Source organism: Rhagoletis zephyria, unplaced genomic scaffold (genome assembly GCF_001687245.7).
Source record: "Rhagoletis zephyria isolate East Lansing unplaced genomic scaffold, Rhagoletis_zephyria_1.1 Rzeph_scaffold_00006, whole genome shotgun sequence".
In the NCBI taxonomy this organism is placed as follows: Eukaryota; Metazoa; Arthropoda; class Insecta; order Diptera; family Tephritidae; genus Rhagoletis; species Rhagoletis zephyria.
The window spans coordinates 645293-667962 of NW_016157090.1; the positions used below are offsets into that span (position 1 = coordinate 645293).

Sequence of the window (22670 nt, forward strand, 5' to 3'; positions counted from 1 at the left end):
TACACATGTACTACATATGTACGTACATGCAAAAACAACAAAACCCAGCAGCAGTTGACTAAAACGTAGCTTGCAAAAAAAAGAAAAACAAACGTTAAGAAAATATTTAACAAAATATTCAAATAAATTTTGTACACTTTAGACCGCTGAGTAGCCATAAAATTGCTAAACAATGTGTGCGAACGAATGTAAATATTATTTTGTTTTGCAATAAAATTTATAACACTAAATTACGTAGGTAGGCGGTTGGTAGACAGCTACAGATATAAGCGGTATTATCTGCAAATGATATGCACTCGCTTGAGGCGCACAAAAAAAAAAGACAAAAAAAAAATAAACAAATATGTACATATGTTTTTATATACAACACTTCTTGTCCAGCCTCGCATTGCTTAGCAAATTTACGTCTTCTATCACTGCACTCCACTCCACTCCACGCTGCATCACGCCGTTGTTTGTTCTTATAATTTTTTTCCTTGATTTTTCGCTCAGTTGTGATAAGAATCATTCGCAGCTTCTGTTTGCTAGCATCACTTATCAGTAAGATACAACAACAACAACAACAACAACAATAGCAACTAGATTAATCATATGCTCGTATATGTACTTACCTATCCGTTCACCCACCCACACATACATACACACACTTACATTCATTATATACGAAAACTTCCTTAATATAAGGCTGCGTTGCCATAGTTCTAAACTCATTGTCCAACGGTTTTTAGAGCCGTCAAGTGCTCATTAACCTAAATTCTTTCTAAAAAACATTGCCTGGATAGTTGGCGTATATATTTGGAGTAAGCTTGGAGTTTTGCGGCAGCTTTTCAACATTAACTAATTCGTGGGTTTGCGAAAGTGACGATCAACAACAGCAACAATACAAACAACAAAAACAGATTACGGTTAGTAAGTGAACAGTAGTATTTTAAGTAAATGGGGGGGGGGTAGAAAATTGAACATACACAAAAAGAAAAAATCAGCATTAAAAACCCGGAAAAAAAGAATAAATCAGCTATCTCAAAACAAAATACAGAGCAAAATTGTAGCGAGACAACTCGAATGTTGCTGCTTAAAACCCTGGAAAGCTCGAATTCGTTCCTATGCAGGTCGAGGTTTTTAACAAAAGCGCTACCCTTTTCTAAAGAAAACACTTCTGCCAAATAACAAAACGTTAATTTCAAGATTTTATAATCGAAACTCTTTTGAAAATATGTACAACAAAATAACTAGTATATGCTAGGTGATGATACTTATTTCAATAAAATTGAATATCTTGAAACCAAAAAAAATGTATAATAAAAATGTATCTCAAATCGGCACAAGCACTACCTTTTTCTATTAATTTTATTTAATTTTTCATTTAGTAAAAAAGTAATTAGTACAATAAGATATAAGATCTTTTACAGCACAACATACAAATATAAAAAGAGATTAATTTGATAAAAAAATTAACTTTTAAAGGGTCTTACATCTATTTTTTTCACTGAGGTACGAACGCCGTTTGCCTTTACATTTCTGTTATTATTTTAATAAAAAAAAAATTAACCCATTGAGCAAAATAAAAATATTTTCGTCTAAAAAAAATATTTTTCCTTTTTCGCCAAGAATATTGTGGTTGTTCACACCTGTCTGTTTAGCTGACTGATGACATTCACGCGTCCAAGCGCATAAGATCGCAGCAAGAGCAAGTCAAACGAGCACCACATGCCCAACTAAGGCAAAACGAAGGCAGTTAGTTAGTTGGCAGCTAAAGTGCAGCCTGAGCAAATAATAAAAAAAAGTAATGTATTCGTTAAAATAAAGACCCACTAAGTGACGTTAATTCGCTGCTTATACTTACGTACATACATACATACATACATGCATGCATGAATATTCATATTGGTATTGATATTTAAATGAGTAAAACACACCTTTTTTGTGTAATATTCAAACATAAATACATTTTAATTGTTTCGCACTTGTTATCATCGTGGTTTAATAATGTTGATTCTTTTTTGCATAAACACCTACACATACAAACAATTCCTTTAAAATTTCCTTTAACAAATATTTACGCTACTGCTTACCTTCCTCTGGCATTATTTTTTTTTATCTTTTGCACGCATTTGCGAGAAATATATATTCTTTTGCAACTGCATTTCACATTTTTAAGTGCATTTACTTTGATTATTTGTATGCTAATTTAGTTAAAAGTTTTCCATAAGACCGTTTATTGTTGATTTTTCTTTTTTTGTTTTAAATTATTTTAATATACGCTAGTGTGCCCCACTAAAAAAAAGCTGCAGGTTTTCCAAAAGAACTAGATCTACAACTTATTTTATATTTTACGACTTCCGCCAAAAAATTTCGGAAGAATATTAATTTTATTGATTGATTGATTTGTTGAATGAAAAAATGTTAAGATTTGCATGAGCTGGACCGATTTGAAATTACTTCCAAAAATCTCAGTGTTTTAATTCCGTTGATAAAATTAAAAAAAAAATAATAATAACTAAGTTTAAACACTTTTTTATGTCTATATCTAAAAGAAAATTAAATAAATAAATATATAAAGGTACTTTATTTTGGCGGAAGTCTTAAATTATAAAAAACTTATAATTTCGTGGGAAAAATACTACCGATTTCTTTTATGGAGAGGGATGCACCCTAATGCACATGTACCTACATACATATGTACATATGTAAATATGTATATTTTTGTTTTAACAATTACGTAAATGTTAAAGAGGCGTGTTTGTTAAAGGTATAGAGCGTTTTATTCTTGCAAAATATGCAAAAAAAAGAAGAAATTCTTATATTTAAATTTGGTAAACATGTGATTTTTACGCAGATCAGCATTTAAGAATTTTTAATGGCTATTGTAGTGCTTGTGGTTGTAAATTTTTAAGGTCAAGCTCCGATGATTGTCGTGCATCAAAACAAAAAATAATATGTGCAAGATTATGTAACCTACCACGTGACTGTCAAAATATTTGAAATGTACGCTGCATTTGCGGCGCATTTTAACCCTTTGGCGACTATTGATTTTTTTTTTCGAAATTGGGTCCAAGTTTTAGGTAAATTTAATTTCACTTTGCCATTAAAACGTTTTGAAATGAAATGAAAAAAAAAATAAAATAAAAATGAAAAAAAATAATAATATGATATGGTTTGGAAAATGGCACGAATTGAAATGAAAAATGAAAAGAAAAATAGAAATGGAAAATAAAACGATAAATTAAAAAGAAAAAATTTAATAAAATTTAAAAGAAAAAGAAAACGTTGTAGTGTTCAGGAACGTCAACCGGATGAAAAACTTGTTTGGTTTAGTTCAACAATTGGAACCGTTTTTGTACCTTTGGATTAGTTCGTAAAAACGGTTTTTTGTACTTGAACCGGGGTTTAGGTTCGGTTCAACGTTTCGGGAATTACAAAAATTTATATTTATGTTATAGATATTTATTCATTAACAATCGAGAATATTTTTGGAAAATTTAGGTTAGGGTTATGGTTCAGTTAATTAGTAAAAAAGCGGCTGGTCCGGTTTAAACCTGTAGTATTTCATGTAAAAAATAGAAGCATTTTACATTTGCATTGTATTTAATTTTCAATAGGCAAGAATTTAAAATAAGCATGTAAAGAATAAAGATACAAAGAATAATTTTACGAAAATTATACGTCGGAATGCTTGTGAGCAGTCATTTGGAAGGGTTATAGCAAACAAAATTTAAAATAGAGTTGCCGGGCAGCTAAAAATTGAGTTCTTAGAATACCATCAGGTTCATTGGAACATTGTTTATATGTCAATAACTTTTTAACATGTACTTTGTGAAAATTAAATACGTTTTTATTAATGTCAAAATCTAAAACCGACCAAGATATGGCTAAATTATTGAAGATTAAATAAAAATATAGGAAATACTCCGGTCATTACAGTGTTGTTATTTTAAAAATAGATTTAAACAAATTTTTGCTATTTTTTCAATAAAATAGTCCCCAAGTTCAATAAAATTTTTGCATATTTCAAAATATATGAACATAAAATGGTAAAATTTTTAATTAATTTTTTATTTTTGAGATATTAAATACCGAGTATCATGCTACATTAAGTTTTAAAATATTTTCACAAAATAATAAAAGGTTAAATAGCTTCAATAAAAAATTATTAACGAAAAGGTTGCCACATTTTCAAAATATTACCACTACCAATGGATAAATAAATTTGTTATGAATGGAAAATTCCTAATGATTTTTTGTATGAAATAGGAGCAGGAAAGAATGTTACTCATACGCCATGTAGGAGTATATTAATTTTAATGCAAACTTAAAATGAAGATATCTTTGGAAAATTACCTGCTATAGTAGAAAAACGGTACACAGATCCGCAATTTATGACCCAAGATTAAATTTACGTGTTTCGGCGTTTTTTTTGTGTCGCTTTGGCGTTCGTAAAGTGTTATGAAACTAGCTAAATATTTGTGCCGTTTATTTAGAAAGTGTCATATTTTTTGTGCTTAAAATGACCCAAGGGACCTGTAAATCGTTCTTTCGTCATAAACTAATGATAAAACCTTTTATCTTTGGTGGATGAAGTTAACGAATAACCGACGTACTCACACTAAGAAAAAAAAAATAAACCATACAACAACAAAAACACATATGAACAAGCTTTTGTTTACTTTGAAAAGATTTATTTTTGGAAATTTTTTCGTTTGAATACGATTTCATTGGTGCACTTCACAGATGCTTTTTCGTAATTAAGAAAAAACGAAAAAAAAATTAAAATTGGCAGCAAGCAATTGCAGGGCGCTTTTAAATGTTCACTTTGAATCAAGCCAAATTAATTATTTATTAATTGTACATTTGTACAAATTTGTGGCGTTGTTTGGAAATTTTTTATTGGACTGAACTCATTCTCTTTAAAAATTTCTAGACAACACCGTTCTGTGATCGGCGCACAGTGGATCCTTCTCATAGAGATGGCGGCCAAAAATAGAAGGGGGTTACCTAGAGCAACGAAATTTTGCAGGCTTACTTTTAAAAAAAATNAAGTTTGAATGGCTATAAAGGAATGAAAAAAAAGAATCCGTTAACTTTTATTTTGGTTTTGGTTTGGCGGGAGTGTGAACAATCTTATCGACACTTCGAATTCTTGATTAATGACATTTGATTTTTTTAATTTTGGCCAATGGCGGTACCCACAGTGCGGCGGAACAAACTTTTCACAAATTACAGAGTGCAGTTGTTTGAAATATTATTATTGGGCTGAACTGATTCTTGATGAAAATTGTCTAGCCAACACCACCCTGTGATCGATCAAACAAGCTTAAGTTTGTTTAAAAAATAATTTTTCTGTTCAAAAACTTCGAATCGTTAATATGGAAAACCCAAAAATGACGCGATTTGAAAAAAAAATGTGTGACTTTTTTCTTAGTGCAGATACAGGTAAATGCTCATTTAAGCACAAAAATTGTGAAATGGCTTATGCCACTTTCAAAATAAATGGCTAATTTGTGCTTAAAATTATTTTTCCTAAGGTTAAAATTTTAAACAGAATTCTTTATTGACTTTTATTTTTATTTATGTTTTATTTATTTAATATTTTTCCCTAATACGATGTTTCCACGCCGCCTAATACGATGTTTCCAAGATTCGTAATTCGCTCTCTAAGTAATTCGCTAAGTAATTCGTGAATTACCCTGTTTCCACGACACACATTCGTAATTCGTTTGACAGGTTCTTGTTCTTTGCTATTTATTATTACTTTTGTGTACGGCAAATATCGAAGATGTAGCAAAAATTCAAGTTGTTATAAAATATTTTAATTTATACAGAGACTATTTTATTAATTTTCCAGCAGCTACAAAAAATGCCAGCAAATGGAACCAGGCCGTGAAAACTTCGATATATTTCCGATAAATATTATGGTAATTCGATCTGAATTACCTACAAATGAGGTAATTCGCTCTCAAAATTTTTTATGGCGAATTACGTAATTCAAAGGGTAATTGGCTGGCGAATGACGAATGGGAGAGCGAATTATGAATGAGAGAGTGAATTATGAATCGTGGAAACGTCGTATAACAGCTGTTTTATCAATCATCTCATTTTTTCCCCCAGACTGTGCGCTTCTAACGCGGAGAGTGTCGCCATGCATTTATTACTCGTACTATATCCGCCGTTTTATTTTTCCTCCTTATCGTGTTTTTCCACAATATCTTCCACAAAAGACGATTATCTCACCCTGAATTAACAAAAGGGCTTTCTACTACATAATAACGGCACACAACTAGGCAATTGAATAACGTTTGTATTTGTGATAATTTGCAAATAAAGTCACACTTCTATGGCAATTACTTTGAAATACAAAGATTTGAAAGTAAGTCAACAGCCAATGTATTGGCTGATGCATCAGCCCGCAAACGCTCTAACTAGCCATTTACAGAAGATCTACAGTATGTATGTATGCACGCGGCGCAAGTCACTTGTAAAAACCCGCCTTAACAGTAATGGCAACAATCAAATGTGCTAAACGTTGAAATCTAACAAATACATATAAAATAATTGTAAAATGTATGAATGTAAATTTTTTTGCAAGCGTCGGGCCTAAAAGTGAGCGCGAAAAAAGAGAACCTTGCGACTCAAACCGATGTTTGTATGTGTGTACATGTACATAGGTATTTGCAAATGAAATGCAAATCAGCAAAAATGCAACGCAACACCTGTTGCTATTTTTACCCACTGGCGGGGACAACTGCAGACTGTTTATTTTTGCAAGTCATGGAAATTCACAAAAGAAAAAAAATTAGCTCATTTATCAAGAATGTAAATAAAAATAAAATTTGCGATGTGTAATACGCATTTTAAGTAAAAAATTATTATTGCATTACTGGATTGCAGGGCGGAGATTTCGTGCATGGTAATTTATTGGAGCAAAAAACAAAAAGCGTTTGAGCTGTGACCGACAGCTGGCAAAGGGAAGTGTTTCGGCAGCTTAATTAAAAAATTATTTAATTATACAAATGCAAAAATGCGCGCTTGCTCTATATAAAAGTGTGTTTGGAGCGTACATTTAGAATAAAATGCAAGAAAACAGAAAATTTGGGGTTTCCAAAAATTATTTTTCGCAATTCAGCAAAATTTTTGTCTCGATTTTTTTTATTAAGTAGATAACTTTTTCGTTTCTTTGAAATAAAAACAAGTAATTTTTAAGCAAAAAACAAAACCGACTTCAATTCTTATTGAAAAATTTAGGAGTACTGTTAATTTCTTCATGATCCAATGATCGGATCTAAGCCAAATTAGTATGAAATTCTACACAATTTGCATTTGTACGTAAATGAGAGCTAATCTGAAAAAACGGAGGGCATATCCGGAGATGTACATTCACAAGTATTCATAAGTATTCCTATACTTCCTATGAAGTTTTCAAATACTACTGAATGCCTGCAACATACTCAAGTACTAGGGATGTTAATTTTTCGGCTTTTTCCGATCCCGGGATTTTCGGTATGTCGTTATCACAATCCCGGAATCCCGGGATTTAGATATTCATTACTTTTTAACAACTTAAGTCGAAAAAATTTCATTCTTGGGATTCTTGGCAAATAATATTTTTTGGGACCTTAAAAAGGCCGGTATCATGGGATCAACAATCCTATCAAGTACTCTGGAAAAGCGGAACAGTGTTTTATGGAGCAGAGCGCATTGCTCAGTTCCTCAAATTTATGATGCTATCTTTTTTGTTCCTATCTTTTTAGGTACTCTAAAATATATGTTCCATTTACTCATGTGAAATAAGCACCAAAAAAAAAATATATATATTTTAAACCTAAACAGCCTGAATGGAACCATAGAATTCTTTGCCTGAGTAAACATCACAATAACAAAGCTTTATAATTATTATCATTTTAGATAATTTAGCTCACTGCCATAACCACTTACCATTATCTATATGAAAATAGCAAATTTTGAACATTTATTTAACTGCAAAATCATGCAAACAATTATTAAACAAAACAATAATAATTGCAATTGTCCAAAAACTGTCTGATTTTGATAGCTATCTATCAAAGTGCCCAAAATAGTATTTGTAAAGAATAAAGACAAGCGATAATAGCAGATAGGCGGGCGATGGGTCGAACATTTGCGGGCTGCAATGTTATGGCAGCTACATACATATCATAGATTCAATAAAGCCACTGACTGCGAGCCACACTCAAAGCAAAGTTACATACACTGGCGGCAGAAATAATAGAATCGTCGTACTTTGAAGAGTTTTGGCTATATTTCTTTAGAATATTTTATGCTTAATATTTTTTTTTATAAAAGCCTAGGTAGTTATACAACAAACATCATATAAATCCGCTTTCCAAACTTTGAACAAAATTATAAAAATTCGACAAATTTTCACCAAAATTTCAAACTTTTTATTCAGAATTTTTTGAAAATTTTTTTTTGTATGCAGTTTTTTAGCCATTCAATTTTAGAATATGACGGTGTCACGTATTTTTTCCCGTACAAAGTGTGTTCGAAAATTTTTTTATATGGAATTGAATGCCTAATTTCTAAAAATTCCGAAAAAAAGTGGGAAACTTTGGTGAAAATTCGTCGAATTTCATAATTCTTATACAAAGTTTGGAAAGGGAGATTTGTATGGTGTTTGTTATATCTAACGGGTGATTTTTTTGAGGTTAGGATTTTCATGCATTAGTATTTGACAGATCACGTGGGATTTCAGACATGGTGTCAAAGAGAAAGATGCTCAGTATGCTTTGACATTTCATCATGAATAGACTTACTAACGAGCAACGCTTGCAAATCATTGAATTTTATTACCAAAATCAGTGTTCGGTTCGCTTTACGTCCGATTTATGGTCTACATAATCGACCAAGTGAGCAAACAATTAATGCGATTGTGACCAAGTTTCGCACTCAGTTTACTTTATTGGACATTAAACCAACCACACGAATGCGTACAGTGCGTACAGAAGAGAATATTGCGTCTGTTTCTGAGAGTGTTGCTGAAGACCGTGAAATGTCGATTCGTCGCCGTTCGCAGCAATTGGGTTTGCGAAACACATTTCGAACCGAACACTGATTTTGGTAATAAAATTCAATGATTTGCAAGCGTTGCTCGTTAGTAAGTCTATTCATGATGAAATGTCAAAGCATACTGAGCATCTTTCTCTTTGACACCATGTCTGAAATCCCACGTGATCTGTCAAATACTAATGCATGAAAATCCTAACCTCAAAAAAATCACCCGTTAGCTATTATCTATCCAGGCTTTTATAAAAAATATTAAACACAAAATAAACCACAGAAATATAGCCACAATTCTTCAAAGTACGGCGAGTCTATTATTTCTGCCGCCACTGTACCTACTTAAACGCAAAACAATGAACGAACGAAATCAGAACAAGCAATACAATACGTATGTACATAGAAACGCGCATAAATAAAAATGTGTGGAGCACCAAACTAGCGAAATACATACATACATATCGCTCATTTGCTGCACGATTTATAATAAGCCTAAAAATCAAAAAATCAAAAAAAAAAACGGCTTTAAAGTTTACAGTTTACAAACGCTCTCATAGTAAAAACGAAGACGCATTTTCTTCGAATGAGCTATTGTTAATCGATAGAGCTATTTGTCCACAACATAGAATAAATTTATTTTTGTAATTATGACATTCCTGCCGCAAATACGTGATATTAGCACAATCTGGCTCTATTTGTAGATGTAGGTACCTGGAAAAAATTCCACACCTAGGCCAAGTTTGCCAGGTCGTAGTTTGCAATCACCTCTCGCTCGCGCTCCTTTAGATAAATTCTCTAAAAAGCAAGTGGCGAAGGGCATACCAATGCGTTCTTTGCCCGGAAGAATCTCCTTTGTCCTAAGTTCTTCCGCCATACAGTTACCCTCTATGTCCCTATGACCGGGAACCCAAATGAGGTTTAGACTGTTCTGCTCAGCCATCACTTGCAGAGATCGGCGGTAGTCCAGCACAGTTTTAATTGCTGCCTGGATGTCACTAAAGAAGAACAGCGATTATGGCCTCCTTTATAACGGAGACCTCAGCCTGGAAGACACTAGTCCGGTAGTCGAAATGAACGGCTCAGAGCAGGTCTACGGCAGAAGAACCCCCTCCCACTCCAACCATAATAAAAGTAATGGGCGTGATCGCTCCATTTTTCTCAAAATTGGTAGCCGGTACAAAAACCCAATTTCATTTTTGAAATCACCGTAAATTTTCAAGAAATTATGTCCACTTTTTCCATATTTCAACATTTGTGCGTCAGTGCTAGTAAGTAGCAGCGAATTGTCAATAGTTTTAAGTTAATTAAAAATATTTCCTTTAAAATTTATTAAAATATTTTTTGAAAAAGGTGCTATGCCTTTTATTCTGTGTGGAGTTTTTTCCACCTTAAGTGCTATATTGACTTACTATATATGTATATGTGCTTATATAAGTAGTATGTACATACATATCGCACATCTATGTAGATCTAAAGCGAGCTAACTCAAAAATCCGATCGGGAAATATAATTGTTAGTAGTCGTTAGTAGTTGTTTAATTATGAAGAAAAAAATATGTTCATATGAATTTATTTATGCAAACAAATCGTCCCAATTTTATTTTTTTTGAGTTGATCGTACTTCAGATCCAGGTAGGTAAATTTAGATTTAAAAGCGAGGGCATTAAAAATGTATAAAATACAGTAATATAAATTTTAAAAACTAATTGAAACCCGATTTAGTCACAATTATAAGAAAAAGTTAATTTTAACTATTTTATTTTATTACTGCGATCTTGTTTTTATTTAGTTATCTACATATTTTCATTCCTTTAATTTCACTTATTTTCATTCATTTCTTTCCATTCATTATTTAAAAGAAAAATCAATTTCTATAAAGGTAAATCAACACTGCTCCAAAAATTAATTACATAATTAATTCATTATTATTTTTATAATTTCCTTCTTCACACTACACACATACATATATACATACATACATATGTATGTACGTAGACCCATACACGTTTTACTACTTTGCTCTGCGTTGCAAGCACAAATGCGCAGTTACTATGCATATGAAAGATAAATATTCTAAAATATCAACAAGTGTTCATATTAAAAGCAGAATAATTTAATTTTGCGCACATTGCTCTTTAGTGGCTTGTTTACATATGAATTTATGTATAAGGTTTTTTTTTTACTGTACGCTAGTTTATTTTTTTTTTAACTTGTACATACTACTATTTTTTGCCATTAATGTTTGCGCCTAGCGCAGCTTAGCACGTTTTTCCAAAACAATTTGCACACAATGCGTGTGAAAACGTCGCCGTGCAGTTAATTTGTGCTGATTGTACTGATTTTAATTACATACAAATACTAAATAAAATATCAGCAGAGCCACTTTACTTACACATAAAAAACAAAAACAATAAATTAGCCTATTTACATATGTATGTATGCATGCACATTTTGTCTGTGTTGTAAAAAAATAAAATATATTTAATATGCAGCAGCAAACCCTTACGAGTATTCACCTCACTAGTCATTCGGCAACCACTTGCAAAACGCCCTGTGCCCTTATCGCTGCACTATCCGATCAAAGTAACTGACATTCGTTATGAATTTTTAGTAAATACGCCAGTATTAGTCGCATAAATTAATTCTCTGTCTGCGTTCTTCCATTCCCACCAGTCACAGCATCTTGCTTTTCGCCCATATGCGGCACGCGCCAATCATTGTCGCCATAGTTGGGGGCCCCACCAGCAATTCTTTTTAATCTACTATGTATGTACATATGTACATATGTACATATGTATTTAGCTGCTACGCTATCGCACATAAAATTGCAATCACAAGCGCAGTCTGCGCTGCTCCAAATACCAAGTAATAAATAGTGATCGCTATTCGCTCATTGCAACCGCACCGTAATTTAACGACTTCATTTAAAAGCTCAGCACAGTTGCAAATCAAACTAGCGCTCAATTTAGTTGAACTCGCGTTCGTTTTGCCTTTTGTTTGTTTTTGTATTCGTGTACTCTGTGTGTTATTCCCCAATTATCCGATCCGCAATTAATTAATAAACACTTAACCACAAATATTACTTCTCTTCATCCTGTTAAATGCTCGCTCCAAACTTGCGGTCGCATGTGATTTGTCGTGATTCCATTTCGTTCCGTCACTTCGATCCGTTTCGTGCATCACACCGTTTACACATGCATTTGTATGTGTGCATTGTGCGTTAAAAGTAACTGCGCTTTGTTGTCGTTTGTCTTCTGGCGTTGCCGTTTTGATACCATTGTATAATTTTTGATACTTTTTTTTAATTTAATACTTTGATATCTACTTTTTTGTTCACAAATGCCCCATTTTGATACTTTTGGCTGGCAGAAATGAATTTTTGTAAACAACATATATACTAGTTTAAAGGCAAATCATTTTTTCTTGTTATTTAAAGTCTTGAAATTTGATATGTAGATAATTATACGTTTGATTTCGTAACTCTTATAAGGGAAATACAACCCGGAATTCTTTGCTGAAAATCAAAATCATTTTGATATCTTGCTCATGCTTATCTTATTGTACAATAGTCTGTGTTGCGCATGGCGACAACTGCGCAATTATTAGTCTAGTTTTGACATTTCGTTGGTCTCCAGATCGTGCCGTAGAAAAAAGATTATTTCTTTTTTAAATATAATTTTTTTTGCGTTTTAAAGCTAAAGCTATCAAAATATACAACGCACATTCATATTTCTTGCACATATTTACTTGAGCAACGTTTCTTCAAAATAACGTTTGCCCAATTTTATTGTTTAGTTATTCCACAATATTGACTTGTACAAGTTTCGGGTTGCGCAATGATTTTTTGTGGTTTAGGAAACCTTAATTTTTTTTTTTTTTTCGTTATACAAATAAGCATACAGATTCGCTGTTTTTGTTAAAGCAAGTAGTATTAAACTATGGATCTAATTATAACATTTTATTTATTATTGGCTTTTCAAATAAAAGTAAAAAAAAAATAACAGTTGTGTTTGCTTTTGATACTTTTTCTGCTTGGCAACTGATACTCGCGGCAACGCTGGGTCTTCGCCTTTGCCCGCGTTCCATTTCCATACGTTCGCAATCACACACACACACACACGGTCGCCCATACACAATTAACCGCCGCCAAAAACGCACCGCACTTGTGTTTCTCCGTTAATATTTAAGCAACCGTCGCTGATCTCAGTGATGCTATAGCGCATTCGACGCGTAACAAAGCCACATCAAAAAGCGTCCACATCAGCGGTCGATCGGTCATCGTCACTCGGTACGTTCATCATACAACATACATACTATATAAATAAATACACATCTTGAGTCAGCAGAGTTTCTTTACATTTGCAATTATTATCAATTGTTATTGAAGTTTCTTCGCGCACACAGTAACTGTGCTTTGTGCTCGCGAACGCGACTTTCTAAAGCGCCATTAAATAAATAAAAATATTTTTTGAAACAATTCTACTCTATCTAGTAAATCGCCAAGCGAAAATACATACATAACTACAAAGAGTTTCTTATCAAACGTTTTATGATAAACTAACCACGGCTCGAATGTGCGTTCGTGTGGCATCAGTTGGTTTAGTGTTTTGTGTATAAAGTGTTTTGAAAACTTCATGTTTTCGACAAGCAATTACTACCAAAGTAGCAATAAAAATAACAATAATAAAGTGCAAGTTTATTGTGATTTTACAAAGACTACACGTAGGACTAAAAAGTACGAAAATTCGTTGACATAACGATAGCTTCTTTGTTTTTTGTTTTTGCACTCTTTTTTTTTTGAAAACAAATAACGGTGATCCTGACAAGCGCAAAAATATTTCAACTATATTTTATTGAAGAAGCCAACTGAAAAATAAATTGTTTTAAGAAGAACAAGAAGCATCAGCGAACGCCATTGCCACACCTGCTTTCATACTTAAATACATACATACATATGTACATATTGGTGGAGTAGCAGCATAGAGGCGGAGCAGCAACGCTTTAATAATTTTCCTAAACAATTTCAATTGCAAGGTAAATTGTTGAAATATTTTTTTCACAAACGTGCATGAATGTGAATTTGTTTATCAAATATTCATAAGCTAAACGTGACAAATAAATTGCAGAGCAGAACTGAGTACATACATATGTATGTAGCTCTAGTGCGAATGAAAGATAAGACCAGCCGATTTTTAAGTAGCGATAAGTATTGTGGCAAATGTGAAGAATTTTGAAAAGATTACGAGCGGCGTTGATTGATTACCAGTAATCCATAAATAAATACTGTACCAACTGTCTGGCAGAAAAACAAAAAAAAAAAAACAATAACCATAGCAAAAGAAAAACGACAAAATATCGAGTAAAATGGCGACAATGTTTTTAAACATACTTTTCCACAAATTAGACTCACTTGTTAATACCATATTCAAAATCGTAGCATCAAGATCGAATTAATTTCTTCTTTTTAGACGGAGAGCTCACACTTGCGTTTCCTTCAACTTCTGGTGTACGCCTTATAGTTGCCACAAAAATTTATCATTTATTTGAACCTGGTTGGCAGTAACCCAGAGCATAATAAAGCTAAAATAATCTTACCGTTGCCCCGGAAAGCACCCAGATCGCTTATTTTGCCAGCAAAGCACATACTTCAAGCGATAGTCGTTCTTACTCGTCCTCGTCAGAAGACTCATTACTAATTTTCAATAGTTTGCATATACATATGTACATAGATAAGTTAAATTTTTGTTTTTAATTCAGGTGTGGTTTACGAATTTCAAGTCCGAACGCTTCACCACATGATTCGTTTAAGATCGCCAGACAGCGAACAGTTTCATAAGCTTCAAAGTTCCATAGGTTAGGTTAGGTAGGATTGACTGCCCCAGATCAGGGCCATACACTTTGCGATGCATTTTTTATTGCCATTTTTAGTAGCACAACGCCAACCAAAATTGCCAAGGCATGGAACCGAAAATAACCATTAACCAAGATTGTTATTTTTAGATCATTCCAAAATCGTTATTTATTGATTTTTATTATTTCAATCAAGAATAATGGATAAATTTGGATTTTCACTTTTTTTGATAAAATTTTATTATAATTTTTATTTTTTGATCAAAAATGTTCGTTATTTTCAAATAATTTTAGACCAGGACTGCGTTTTGATGATTGAAAATTGAATCTGGAAATATGCGATGAAGCTATAATGGAAAAAATTAGAATCGTTGTTATTGACTTTAATTTTTTTAATCAAGAATAATCGATAAGTTTGTATTTTTATTGTTTTGATAAAATTTTATAGTAATTTGAATTTTGTTTTTAATCATAAATGTTCGTTATTTTTAGATAATTTTAGATCGTTATAATGGGGACTGCGTTTTAATGATCGTTTTAATTATGTTATGATCTAAAAATTAAATCTGGAAGTATGCGATTAAGGTATAATCGAAAAAATAAAAATCCCAAAATAACCATAAAACTTGACCGAAAAAATCAAAATCCAAATTTAATGATTATTTTTAATCGTTAAAATAGAAATCCCATATTAAAAAAATGATTCTCATAATAAAGATCTTAAACGTTCACGCTCGCATTGAACTGTATAGCGTGCTTAATAAGTAGCTCTATGTAGTTTAAAAGCCTGCATCGAGCCCACATAGTGCCGTACTTTTAAAATAAATTTTACAAATAACAGTCGGTAATTAGAAACTATCACTGCACAGGAGGTTGCTTGGCAAATGTCGCGTCAACTAATATATTTAATTTCTGTATACCCTGTGCTGATTCACCTAATTCATACTTTAGCTTGCTTTAATTCCCACAAGTTAGAAAATAATTTCATTCATTGTTTATTTAATTTTTTCCACATAAATTGTAATTTATTAAATGAGTCAAATAATTAAAATTATATAATTTTTTTATTTTGCATATTATTATTAATTTATTGTATTTCTATGGTAATATTTTTGAACGCAATCAATCAATCATTGCTAACTAATGTATGTACATCAATTAAAAGCTCATTAAATTCAATGCACTTCTAATAACGCTTAATTTTGTTTTTTTCGATTTTTGATTTTTTCATGCCATTAATAAAACAAATGTAAAAATTTATAATTTTTGGTAAATCCGGTTTTGTAAGCAAAATAAAACGCATAACCGTCAAATGCACTTTTTTCGCACGACAAGCAATCACCTGCCCGCATTGTCATTGAACCTGGTCGCTAACATCGCCATGTGTTAGGACAACAGCATACATACATACATATGTAGATAAATCAAGCAAGATTTTTTGTTTCTTGCAATTTGCATGACGGCTGCAATAGAATGGCATTTTATTGTTGTTTTTCCAATTCTTAACTGCATTTGTATTAATTTTTATTTTTATATTTATTTTTTTCTCCACAAGCACACACACACTCGCCACACAAGTCAAAGTCCAAATGAAGGAGAACAGGAACTTGTTGGCTGTTCGCTATATAAACTTTGTTCTTATTGCTCATTTTATGCTGCTTTCGGGTTGCATTCTAATGCTGCAAGTTTGCAATTGTTTTTGTTTACGCCGCACTTGTCACGTTTTTTTTTTCATTTTTTATTGTAATTTTTTGTGTTTTTTTTTTCGCCAGCAAGAATCTCATTGTTTTGCTCCATTTGCTATTTATTTCAGTAGACGCTAAATGCTGTACTTTTATTTATTACCAAAGTGGCGAACATTAATTCATTAAAAACATGTAGACGGCAAATATGTACATATTTATCTATTTATTGAGTTGTACAATTCATTCTTAAATGCGACACAAGGCATATTGCATTAATGAAGAGTATTAGAAAGAGTGTTAGAAGCGCGGAGGGGGGGGGGAGCAAATTAAGCGCACATACATACATATTTACATGTGTGCTTAATTGACGTAGTACGCCGTATAAGGTATTCTAAATGTAAATAAATTAGTACAACTTCACGTTGCGTTGTTTGGAAAATGGTGCAGCCTTATGTATCTAAGTAGTCTAAATTTCATAAGGCAACTTGCTTGCACTTAAGTAAATTAACGGCGGCAGAGTAAACATATTTGCATGCCTGCATAAATTAGAATACATACTCATTATCGATTTCCTCATTAATCAATGACGTTTTTGTTTTTATCACTGCATTCATGCCTTTGTGCGCTCAAGGCCGCAGCACTAATGGGCTGCATTGTGAGAAGTGTATTTTAGCTTCCTGGCGGCTTTTTTTTAAAAAATGCATCAGCAATATGTTTATCTTAAGCGTCCAAACAACAATATTTATGTAATTATCACAAGCAACAAACACCCTGTGCCACTAAGCAAATATTTATTTGAATTTCCGTGCCACCATGCAACCTTGCAAGTCAGCGGAAAGAAATGGAAAAGCGAAGCAATATGGAACGGAAAGGGAAAAATTGCAACGGGAAATACATATTTAGCAAGTGCAGCGCAATTGTTGAAAATTCGGCCTCTTTTTAGGCGTTTCATGAAATATAAACTCTGATCCAGTACTCCATGAAAAGGAAAAATGTTCCCATACTCTAAAATCCTGTAGATGAGAGGCATTTTTGTAGAGTTGTGTAGAGAATGAAGTTGCACAAGATCTTATCCGAACTTTTTCTTCTGATAAAATCATGAAAAGTTTCAAGCGATGAGCTGTTGGACGTTTTTACATGAAAATGCCTTTTTGTTCCCATACTTTTTGGTTGTTACTAACTTTTTACGCTGAGTTCAGACAGTAGCTAACGTATGCGGAATGAAATACGAACTGATGCAGTAACAAGCAATTTTTAAGCAAAAAACAAAACCGACTTCAATTCTCATATGATCTAAAGATCGGATCTAAACCAGATTAGTATGGGATTAGTATGGGACCACCTCTACGACACAACCTTCTCGATGCAAAAAGAATTAACGGACGAATTATTGACGTGGTCCAAAGTTATGCGGTAACATACATAAAAAAAAAAAAAATCCGACGAACTGATAACCTCCTCCTTTTTTGTAATTCGGTTAAAAAGAAACAGCTATACTTTCGGAAGCAACAAATATTGTTTTTCCACTCACATATTGTGGAAATTTCCAAGAAAAATTTTTATAGAAAAGACTCATGACCTTAACTATAGACCTGTTTAAGTTTTCACGCATAGTGCGGAGGGCTTATAAGCTGTGATTTTGCAGAGAGATCAAGCAATTTATGATTCTTGTTACGGTCTCACTCTCGCTGCTATGTGAAACATGTTTTTTCGCACTCGTGGGTTTTCCTTCTACTGTTTTCCTATTCTTTAAAACTGACATTTCCTTTGTAAATAACGTTTTTTTTTAAGTCTCATAGAGAAGAAATTAACAAGCACGTTACTTTTCGTGACATTGAGTTTCGGTATACAAAATTTACAAGCAAATTTTCAAAGTTCGTTCGCTTTCAAGAAAATTATTTCAGCATTATAATATATGACGAGATAATTTTTAGTGGAATGCTTGATAAGATTGCACAGTAGATTTTGGTATATGTACTTAGTTTGGCTCCTGTGTTTACCCGAAATTTTTTTAAATCTGCTTAGAAATTGTCCGCATTTCATTCCGCATACGTTATATACACATAAGCTGACACACGCTACATATGTATGTAGGTATAGGTGGTTAAATAAAGCGAAATAAAAAATGCAAATTAGCGCCGTATTTTCAAAGTTTACCAGCATTTCATTCAATGCAACTACACTGACAGAAAAAAATTGTTGAGCAGCTCGTGTAGTTGCGTAATTCCAAACGTGTAACTGCTTGTGCAAATTAAAATAATATTTCCTAACTACCTGATGCAATATGCCATAAATTTAATATAACCGGATTTGCAAAAAAAAAAATTAAAATGGAAGCAAAAGGGGATTTTAATTTTGTAAGCATGTGACACAATTAAAAGACTTGTATGTTCTCGAATTAAGTAGCTGCCCTAAAATCACAACTTGAATTTAAAAATTTTTGATACAAAGAACGAAGAATTATTATTATTAAGTACATATTTACATTAGGGTGCATCTCCATACAAAAAAATCGCCACTGTTTTTCCATCGGAATTATAAAATTGCTTACATTTTTAGACCTCCGCCAAAAGATTTCGGAAAAATATTGAGATTTGCGTGAGCGGAACCCATTGGAAAAATTCCATCATTTTTCAGTTAGCGCTCGCAAAAATAAGAATTTTTAGTGAAACAAATTTGCTGCTTTGTTTTGCAATAAACAATTAAATATATTAAATAAAATAAAACTACATATATTGTAGCTAATTAATTTTTGGAAATAATTTTGTTGAAGGTTTTGTATTTTTTTTTCATATAAACAAGTCGTCGAACATATCGCATACCTAGATATAAAGTGCGATCAACTCAAAAAAAAATAAATAAAATTTGGGCGATTTTTTATTGCCTAAATCAATTCATAGAGGACTTACATTCAATTAATGCGAATAATTTTTGCTTCAAAAACTACTGTTATACCTGTTTTTGTATTAATAGAGTTGAATCTGTACGATCCACAAGCAGTTATATTTGCATCTGCGTGTGCATATCGCTCGTATATACTTCGTATGGAAGAAAATTACTGACACCGTCAACAAAAAAAATTTACAAAAATCAACGATAAGTCTTAGCTACCACAAACTTGCACATATTGTACTAAAATTGAGTACAACACTACAAGAGTGCCTTACTTTATTCGTTACATTTATTTGTTTATTATTATAAAGTAGGTAAAAAATTGTTTCACTGAAAATTTGTGTTTTTTGGATCAACAAGAGAATTTTCATATGGGACCAAAAGAAAAAAACGTTCGTTTTATATGACACAGTCTAATGTACATATTTACATATGTATGAATAAGTAATAATAATATTTTGGCGATCACACTTTTGCTAAGTATTTGGCCGACCTTTTCCTCCAATTTGTGGCGCGCGTCTTGATGTTGCCACACAAATGGAGGTACTTACCGCCTCCGAACGGCAAATTAATTTTATGATAAGCTTTTTCAAGGCAGAAATATTATAGGGACCAGGGATTGAACCCAAGGCCTACGGGATGGCAGTAAGCACCTCGTGACTACTCGGCCATAGCGTTAAATTGCAAAAAAAAAAAGTATTTAAGAGTGCTTTAAATTATTATTTGCAAGGAATCACACTTAATCAGCAAACAAGTCAATGCAGACGACGCCTTTATTGGTATAATACATACTCGAGTTGTATCAATAGCTTATATCTTTTTTTAGGAGACATCAAATGCTACAATTCTATATCAATAATAGTATGTATACACACATAGTAAGTTGTTCACACCAAACAGTTGTAGATTTACAAAAGATCGTATCGGCGACTTTTGAGTGTTTACACTCAAATTAACAGAAATATCGTTTTATATGTTATTCATATGTATTTATCCATATATGTATGTACATTCACACACTTCAGCCACTTACACTCGAATTTGCAGTGTACACTTAATTGTTTTTAATAATAATACGCGTTATATGTATTCAACATCAAGAATTCTTTAATAAACAACTAGCTAAATATTTTCGAGTTCGAGTAAATACATACATACATACATACATACATACAATTGAATAAGTATATAATACGCTTAACAAAGTAGTCTTCCAATTTATCGCGTATTTATGTAATGCTGGCGTACTTATTTATACCGCGCGGCACTTTATTTGCACGCTTATGGTCTCATTATGGCAACTTAACGTAACTTAGGGTTTCTCACTCAAAAATTCTGTTAAATGGATGTTGCCTATAATTGAACAGCCGAAAGTTAACGTAACTTAATGCCACGTCGAAATCTGTTTCATTTTGATTCTCTAAGTTCTGCGATCCGTTAAGTTAAGTTAAGTTGCCATAATCAGGCTTTTAGAGCTTGAAGATTAACATGTGGAGCTTTAAGTAAATACATACATACATACAAACATATGTACATATGTGTATCGCTAGCTTAGAGTGAAAAGTTGCTAACATCACTTTTTGCAAAATCTCATAATTTGAAATAGGAGGCAAAGAGAAATTAGAAATGCATGGTTTCCAAAATAATTAAGATACATACTTGTTTTATTTCTTCCTGTTTCAATGCAAATTTTTTAAGTCCATTCGATAAGAGGTGATTTCATGTAAAAGAGGAAATTTAAATATGTCCTTAATATCTCTATTTCTTTTTAAATGACTACATTTCATCATCCTGTTGAAAAATATAAAAAAAAAACGAGAATGATAGTCTAACCGCCCAATTCTGTGTTTTCTTGATACATTTTTTGTAAAGAAGTTTTATCAAGATTTTTATCAAGTAAAAGCTCCCTTCGCATTCTGTGTCAATATTTATAAAACAAAATATGAAATATATGAATTTAAAAGCAGAAAAGCTTTTGACTGCCGTAGCCGAGTAGGTTAAGATGTCGACTCTTATTCCGTTTGTCGCAGGTTCAAATGCTGGCACATGGAGTATTAGAAACAAATTTATTAATATACAAAATTTCGACATTTCACATGAAATTTTAATTTGTCAATAGCATTTTCAATCTTGACAATTTATCAAGAAAAGAGCTTTTGATTTCTGTGCTAGAATGTCAATTCTTGATAAATAATAAAAAATTGACAAATTATAAAGATTTTCAATTTATCAAGTGCACAGAATCGGGCTGTAAGTTCAGGCGTAGCCGATGGACGGACGGACGGACGGACAGACAGTCACCGCTTAATCGATTTCTCTTTTCATTCTGTTCATTTATGTATACATTTGTCTATAGCTATCTCGATTCGTTTTGCCTGTTACAAACAACCGTTATATGAACAAAGTTATAATAAGGAGATGTCCCACCAGTCACAATTTTAAATATTTTTTTTTTTATATTTCTATGAAGATTATATAGTCCTTAATTTTATTGAAAACGAAAGCTCATAATTCATATTTTACAACGCAAAAACACCGTTCATGAAAATTAAGTGTTTTAAGCTTAAATTCATCTTTGAGTGAACAAGGGTAAAATAGAGTTATTTTCAGTATCCCATCAGTCACATTCATTCAAATAATAGTTACACACAAATCTAAGAAATCTTTTGGTATTTTTGTTGAAGCAATTTGATACCGTAGTTATCGTTCTATGTTATAAAATATCTTTCGCTGTTGTATAAGTTCCGACGGCATAGCTATAATTCACAATTGATCACATTCTAGTGTAAAATGTCCACCAGTCACAATGGAATGGCCATAAGGCAAAAAAAAAACGAAATCTTTTTACAGAATGTTGTAATCAAAGCCTTTCAAAATACTTGAAGAAACAGACTATAAGAAGTTGTTTTTCGTTCCGGTAAAGTTACAAAAATAATGGACTTAGCAACTTTTCACTCTAAGCTAGCGATATGAGTACATTCATATATATCGTCGTTTAAAGTACAAAACGGCGTACCAAGAAAATGCAAAACCAAATGTCAGTTACGAGGTTTTGCAGAACGACGATACGCGCTTTTGTACTTTAAACGACAATATGTATTTACATAAGTGTTCTTTTACTGTACTACGGGTAAATGTGCTAGCAGCTAGAAACATGTGGTGATGTAGAGGTGTTGTACTATATTTGGAAGAAAAGTGGTAAAAATTTACGCAG

The 22670-nt window shown here is 32.3% G+C and overlaps 1 protein-coding gene across 5 annotated transcripts in view; it reads left to right on the forward strand.

The window, feature by feature from the left end:
• Positions 1 to 22670, forward strand: part of LOC108383169 (synaptic vesicle glycoprotein 2B) — a 60911-nt gene that overhangs the window by 30298 nt on the left and 7943 nt on the right. The window contains exon 1 of one of the 5 annotated variants that reach the window (XM_017605194.1): positions 727 to 905. The exons of 2 other annotated variants lie outside the window; for them this stretch is intronic. The gene's annotated coding sequence lies outside the window, so the exon portion shown is untranslated. Of the gene's footprint in view, positions 1 to 726; positions 906 to 13217; positions 14064 to 22670 lie in introns of those variants that run through there. 2 more of the 5 variants (XM_017639579.1, XM_017605126.1) reach the window with 2 other exon arrangements.